Source organism: Anabrus simplex, chromosome X (genome assembly GCF_040414725.1).
Source record: "Anabrus simplex isolate iqAnaSimp1 chromosome X, ASM4041472v1, whole genome shotgun sequence".
Classification (NCBI taxonomy): Eukaryota; Metazoa; Arthropoda; class Insecta; order Orthoptera; family Tettigoniidae; genus Anabrus; species Anabrus simplex.
Genome location: NC_090279.1, coordinates 99,539,025 through 99,546,880, shown reverse-complemented (window position 1 = coordinate 99,546,880; position 7,856 = coordinate 99,539,025).

Sequence of the window (7,856 nt, the reverse complement as noted above, 5' to 3'; positions counted from 1 at the left end):
TGTACAGTGCCGTGTGGTACCGAGTGGAGTACTGTGTGTATAGTGCGGTGTAGTACCTAGTGGAGTACAGTGCCTGTACTGCCGTGTAGTACCGAGTGGAGTACTGTGTGTATAGTGCGGTGTAGTACCGAGTGGAGTACATTGCATGTACTGCCGTGTAGTACCGAGTGGAGTACTGTGTGTACAGTGCCGTGTAGTACCGAGTGGAGTACAGTGCCTGTATTGCCGTGTAGTACCGAATGGAGTACTGTGTGTATAGTGCCGTGTAGTACCGTGTGGAGTACTGTGTGCATACTGCCGTGTAGTACTGAGTGGAGTACAGTACCTGTACTGCCGTGTAGTACCGAGTGGAGTACTGTGTGTATAGTGCCGTGTAGTACCGAGTGGAGTACAGTGCCTGTAGTGCCGTGTAGTACTGAGTGGAGTACAGTGCCTGTACTGCCGTGTAGTCCCGAGTGGAGTACAGTGCCTGTACTGCCGTGTAGTCCCGAGTGGAGTACTGTGTGTATAGTGCAGTGTAGTACTGAGTGGTGTACAGTGCCTGAACTGCCGTGTAGTACTGAGTGGAGTACAGTGCCTGTACTCCCGTGTAGTCCCGAGTGGAGTACAGTGTGTATAGTGCCGTGTAGTACTGAGTGGAGTACATTGCCTGTACTGCCGTGTAGTACTGAGTGGAGTACAGTGCCTGTACTGCCGTGTAGTACTGAGTGGAGTACAGTGCCTTTACTGCCGTGTAGTACTGAGTGGAGTACAGTGCCTGTACTGCCGTGTAGTACTGAGTGGAGTACATTGCCTGTACTGCCCTGTAGTCCCGAGTGGAGTACTGTGTGTAAAGTGCCGTGTAGTACCGAATGGAGTACAGTTCCTGTACTGCCGTGTAGTACTGAGTGGAGTACAGTGCCTGTACGGCCGTGTAGTACTGAGTGGAGTACGGTGCCTGTACTGCCGTGTAGTCTCCAGTGGAGTACAGTGCCTGTACTGCCGTGTAGTATTGAGTGGAGTACTGTGTGTATAGTGCCGTGTAGTACTGAGTGGAGTACATTGCCTGTACTGCCGTGTAGTCCGGAGTGGAGTACAGTGCCAGTACTGCCGTGTAGTCCTGAGTGGAGTACTGTGTGTATAGTGCCGTGTAGTACCGAGTGGAGTACAGTGCCTGTACTGCCGGGTAGTACTAAGTGGAGTACAGTGGCTGTACTTCCGTGTAGTCCCGAGTGTAGTACTGTGTGCATAGAGCAGTGTAGTATTGAGTGGTGTACAGTGCCTGTACTGCCGTGTAGTACTGAGAGGAGTACAGTACCTGTACTGCCGTGTAGTACTGGGTGGAGTACAGTGTGTAAAGTGCCGTGTAGTACCGAGTGGAGTACGGTGCCTGTACTGCCGTGTAGTACTGAGTGGGGGACTGTGTGTATACTGCCGTGTAGTACCGAGTGGAGTACAGTGCCTGTACTGCCGTGTAGTACCGACTGGAGTACTCTTTGTATAGGGCCGTGTAATACCGAGTGGAGTACATTGCATGTACTGCCGTGTAGTACCGAGTGGAGTACAGTGCCTGTACTGCCGTGTAGTACTTAGTGGAGTTCAGTGCCTGTACTGCCGTGAGGTCCCGAGTGGAGTACAATGCCTGTACTGCCGTGTAGGAGTGAGTGGAGTACTGTGCCTGTACTGCCGAGTAGTACTGAGTGGAGTACTGTGTGTATAGTGCCGTGTAGTACCGAGTGGAGTACAGTGGGTGTACTGCCGTGTAGTACTGAGTGGAGTAGAGTTCCTGTACTGCTGTGTAGTACTGAGTGGAGTACAGTGCCTGTACTGCCGTGTAGTCCCAAGTGGAGTACAGTGCCTGTACTGCCGTGTAGTAATGAGTGGAGTACTGTGTGTATAGTGCCGTGTAGTACCGAGTGGAGTACCGTCCCTGTACTGCCGTGTAGTACTGAGTGGAGTAGAGTGCCTGTACTGCCGTGTAGTACTGAGTGGCGTACAGTGCCTGTACTGCCGTGTAGTCCCGAGTGGAGTACTGTGCCTGTACTGCCGTGTAGTACTGAGTGGAGTACTAAGTGTATCGTGCCGTGTATTACCGAGTGGAATACAGTGCCTGTACTGCCGTGTAGTACTGAGTGGAGTACAGTGCCTGTACTGCCGTGTAGTACTGAGTGGAGTACAGTGCATGTACTGCCGTGTAGTACTGAGTGGAGTACTGTGTGTATCGTGCCGTGTAGTACCGAGTGGAGTACAGTGCCTGTACTGCCGCGTAGTACTGAGTGGAGTACAGTGCGTGTACTGCCGTGTAGTACTGAGCGGAGTACAGTGCCTGTAATGCCGTGTAGTACCGAGTGGAGTACTGTGTGTATAGTTCCGTGTAGTACCGAGTGGAGTACAGTGCATGTACTGCCGTGTATTACCGAGTGGAGTACTGTGTGTATAGTGTCGTGTAGTACTGAGTGGAGTGCAGTGCCTGTACTGCCGTGTAGTACTGAGCGGAGTACAGTGCCTGTAATGCCGTGTAGTACCGAGTGGAGTACTGTGTGTATAGTTCCGTGTAGTACCGAGTGGAGTACAGTGCATGTACTGCCGTGTATTACCGAGTGGAGTACTGTGTGTATAGTGTCGTGTAGTACTGAGTGGAGTGCAGTGCCTGTACTGCCGTGTAGTACCGAGTGGAGTACTGTGTGTATAGTGCCGTGTAGTACCGAGTGGAGTACAGTGCATGTACTGCCGTGTATTACCGACTGGACTACTGTGTGTATAGTGCCGTGTAGTACCGAGTGGAGTACAGTGCCTGTATTGCCGTGTTGTACCGAGTGGAGTACTGTGTGTATAGTGCCGTGTAGTACTGAGTGGAGTACTGTGTGCATACTGCCGTGTAGTACTGCGTGGAGTACAGTGCCTGTACTGCCGTGTAGTACCGAGTGGAGTACTGTGTGTATAAAGCCGTGTAGTACCGAGTGGAGTACAGTGCCTGTACCGCCGTGTAGTACCGAGTGGAGTACTGTGTGCATACTGCCGTGTAGTACTGAGTGGAGTACAGTGTGTATAGTGCCGTGTAGTACCGACTGGAGTACAGTGCCTGTACTGCCGTGTAGTACCGAGTGGAGTACTGTGTGTATAGTGCCGTGTAGTACCGAGTGGAGTACAGTGCCTGTACTGCCGTGTAGTACCGAGTGGAGTACTGTGTGCATACTGCCGTGTAGTACCGAGTGGAGTACAGTGCCTGTATTGCCGTGTAGTACCGAGTGGAGTACTGTGCGTATAGTGCCGTGTAGTACCGAGTGGGGGACTGTGTGCATACTGCCGTGTAGTACTGTGTGGAGTACAGTGCCTGTACTGCCATGTAGTCCCGAGTGGAGTACTGTGTGTAAACTGCCGTGTAGTACCGAGTGGAGTACAGTGCCTGTACTGCCGTGTTTGTACCGAGCGGAGTACTGTGTGTATAGTGCCGTGTAGTACCGAGTGGAGTACTGTGTGCATACTGCCGTGTAGTACTGTGTGGAGTACGGTGCCTGTACTGCCGTGTAGTACCGAGTGGATTACTGTGTGTATAGTGCCGTGTAGTATCGAGTGGAGTAGAGTGCATGTACTGCCGTGTAGTACCGAGTGGAGTACTGTGTGTATAGTGCGGTGTAGTACCGAGTGGAGTACAGTGCATGTACTGCCGTGTAGTCCCGAGTGGAGTACTGTGTGTATAGTGCCGTGTAGTACCGAGTGGAGTACTGTGCCTGTATTGCTGTGTAGTACAGAGTGGAGTACTGTGTGTATAGTGCGGTGTAGTACCGATTGGAGTGATGTGTGCATACTGCCGTGTAGTACTGAGTGGTGTACAGTACCTGTACTGCCGTGTAGTACCGGGTGGGGTACTGTGTGTATAGTGCCGTGTAGTACCGAGTGGAGTACAGTGCCTGTACTTTCGTGTAGTACTGAGTGGAGTAGAGTGCCTGTACTGCCGTGTAGTCCCGAGTGGAGTACTGTGTGTATAGTGCCGTGTAGTACCGAGTGGAGTACAGTGCCTGTACTGCCGTGTAGTACTGAGTGGAGTACAGTTCCTATACTGCCGTGTAGTCCCGAGTGGAGTACAGTGCCTGTACTGCCGTGTAGTTGTGAGTGGAGTAATAGTGCCTGTACTGTCGTGTAGTCCCGAGTGGCGTACTGTACCTGTACTGCCGTGTAGTTGTGAGTGGAGTACAGTGCCTGTACTGCCGTGTAGTCCCGAGTGGAGTACAGTACCTGTACTGCCGTGTAGTTGTGAGTGGAGTACAGTGCCTGTACTGCCGTGTAGTCCCGAGTGGAGTACAGTACCTGTCCTGCCGTGTAGTTGTGAGTGGAGTACAGTGCCTGTACTGCCGTGTAGTCCCGAGTGGAGTACAGTGCTTGTACTGCCGTGTAGTACTGAGTGAAGTACAGTGCCTGTACTGAAGTGTAGTGCCGAGTGGAGTACTGTGTGTATAGTGCAGTGTAGTACTGAGCGGAGTACATTGCATGTACTGCCGTGTAGTCCCTAGTGGAGTACTGTATGTATAGTGCAGTGTAGTACTGAGTGGAGTACAGTGCCTGTACTGCCGTGTAGTACCGAGTGGAACACAGTGCCTGTAATGCCGTGTAGTACCGATTGGAGTACTGTGTGTATAGTACCGTGTAGTACCGAGTGGAGTACAGTTCATGTACTGCCGTGTATTACCGAGTGGAGTACTGTGTGTATAGTGTCGTGTAGTACTGAGTGGAGTGCAGTGCCTGTACTGGCGTGTAGTACCGAGTGGAGTACTGTTTGTATAGTGCCGTGTAGTACCGAGTGGAGTACAGTGCATGTACTGCCGTGTATTACCGACTGGAGTACTGTGTGTATAGTGCCGTGTAGTACCGAGTGGAGTAAAGTGCCTGTATCGCCGTGTTGTACGGAGTGGAGTACTGTGTGTATAGTGCCGTGTAGTACCGAGTGGAGTACTGTGTGCATACTGCCGTGTAGTACTGAGTGGAGTACAGTACCTGTACTGCCGTGTAGTATCGAGTGGAGTACTGTGTGTATAGTGCCGTGTAGTACCGAGTGGAGTACAGTGCTTGTACTGCCGTGTAGTACTGAGTGGAGTACGATGGGTGTACTGCCGTGTAGTCCCGAGTGGAGTACAGTGCCTGTACTGCCGTGTAGTAGTGAGTGGCGTACTGTGCCTGTACTGCCGTGTAGTACTGAGTGGAGTACTGTGTGTATAGCGCCGTGTAGTACCGAGTGGAGTACAGTGGGTGTACTGCCGTGTAGTACTGAGTGGAGTACAGTGCCTGTACTGCCGTGTAGTACTGAGTGGAGTACAGTGCCTGTACGGCCGTGTAGTCCCGAGTGGTGTACACTGCCTGTACTGCCGTGTAGTACTGAGTGGAGTACTGTGTGTATAGTGCCGTGTAGTACCGAGTGGAGTACAGTGCCTGTACTGCCGTGTAGTTTGAGTGGTGTACTGTGTGTATAGTGCCGTGTAGTACTGAGTAGAGTACAGTGCCTGTACTGCCGTGTAGTCCCGAGTGGAGTACAGTGCCTGTACTGCCGTGTAGTACTGAGTGGAGTACTGTGTGTATAGTGCCGTGTAGTACCGAGTGGAGTACAGTGCCTGTACTGCCGTGTAGTACTGAGTGGAGTACAGTGCTTGTACTGCCGTGTAGTACTGAGCGGAGTACAGTGCCTGTACTGCCGTGTAGTACTGAGTGGAGTACAGTGCCTGCACTGCCGTGTAGTACTGAGTGGATTACAGTGCCTGTACTGCCGTGTAGTACTGAGTGGAGTACAGAGCCTGTACTGCCGTGTAGTCCCGAGTGGAGTACTGTGTGTAAAGTGCCGTGTAGTACCGAGTGGAGTACAGTGCGTGTACTGCCTTGTAGTACTGAGTGGAGTACAGTGCCTGTACTGCCGTGTAGTACTGAGTGGAGTACAGTGCCTGTACTGCCGTTTAGTCCCGAGTGGAGTACAGTGCCTGTACTGCCGTGTAGTACTGAGTGGAGTACCGTGTGTATAGTGCCATGTAGTACCGAGTGGAGTACAGTGCCTGTACTGCCGTGTAGTACTGAATGGAGTACAGTGCCTGTACTGCCGTGTAGTCCCGAATGGAGTACTGTGTGTAAAGTGCCGTGTAGTACGGAGTGGAGTACAGTGCCTGTATTGCCGTGTTGTACTGAGTGGAGTACAGTGCCTGTACTGCCGTGGAGTCCCGAGTGGAGTACTGTGTGTATAGTGCAGTGTAGTACTGAGTGGTGTACATTGCCTGAACTGCCGTGTAGTACTGAGTCGAGTACAGTGCCTGTACTCCCGTGTAGTCCCGAGTGGAGTACTGTGTGTATAGTGCCGTGTAGTACTGAGTGGAGTACAGTGCATGTACTGCCGTGTAGTCCTGAGTGGAGTACTGTGTGTATAGTGCCGTGTAGTACTGAGTGGAGTACAGTGCCTGTACTGCCGTGTAGTCCTGAGTGGAGTACTGTGTGTATAGTGCCGTGTAGTACCGAGTGGAGTACAGTGCCTGTACTGCCGTGTAGTACAAAGTGGAGTACAGTGGCTGAACTGCCGTGTAGTCCCGAGTGTAGTACTGTGTGTATAGTGCAGTGTAGTACTGAGTGGTGTACAGTGCCTGTACTGCCGTGTAGTACTGAATGGAGTACAGTGCATGTACTGCCGTGTAGTACCGAGTGGGGGACTGTGTGTATACTGCCGTGTAGTACTGAGTGGAGTGCTGTGTGTATAGTGCCGTGTAGTACCGAGTGGAGTACTGTGTGCATATTGCCGTGTAGTACTGAGTGGAGTACAGTGCCTGTACTGCCGTGTAGTACCGAGTGGAGTACTGTGTGTATAGTGCCGGGTAGTATCGAGTGGAGTAGAGTGCATGTACTGCCGTGTAGTACCGAGTGGAGTACTGTGTGTATAGTGCGGTGTAGTACCGAGTGGAGTACAGTGCATGTACTGCCGTGTAGTCCCGAGTGGAGTACTGTGTGTATAGTGCCGTGTAGTACCGAGTGGAGTACAGTGTCTGTATTGCCGTGTAGTACCGAGTGGAGTACTGTGTGTATAGTGCCGTGTAGTACCGAGTGGAGTGATGTGTGCATACTGCAGTACTGAGTGGTGTACAGTACCTGTATTGCCGTGTAGTACCGGGTGGAGTATTGTGTGTATAGTGCCGTGTAGTACCGAGTGGAGTACATTGCCTGTACTTTCGTTTAGTACTGAGTGGAGTAGAGTGCCTGTACTGCCGTGTAGTCCCGAGTGGAGTACGGTGTGTATAGTGCCGTGTAGTACCGAGTGGAGTACAGTGCCTGTACTGCCGTGTAGTACTCAGTGGAGTACAGTGCTATACTGCCGTGTAGTCCCGAGTGGAGTACAGTGCCTGTACTGCCGTGTAGTACCGAGTGGAGTACAGTGCCTTTACTGCCGTGTAGTCCCGAGTTTAGTACTGTGTGCATACTGCCGTGTATTACTGAGTGGAGTACAGTGCCTGTACTGCCGGGTAGTAGCGAGTGGGGGACTGTGTGTGTACTGCCGTGTACTACTGAGTAGAGTACAGTGCCTGTACTTTCGTTTAGTACTGAGTGGAGTAGAGTGCCTGTACTGCCGTGTAGTACCGAGTGGAGTACTGTGTGTATAGTGCCGTGTAGTACCGAGTGGAGTACAGTGCCTGTATTGCCGTGTAGTACTGAGTTGAGTAGAGTGCCTGTAATGCCGTGTAGTACCGAGTGGAATACTGTGTGTATAGTACCGTGTAGTACCGAGTGGAGTACAGTGCATGTACTGCCGTGTATTACCGAGTGGAGTACTGTGTGTATAGTGTCGTGTAGTACTGAGTGGAGTGCAGTGCCTGTACTGCCGTGTAGTACCGAGTTGAGTACTGTGTGTTTAGTGCCGT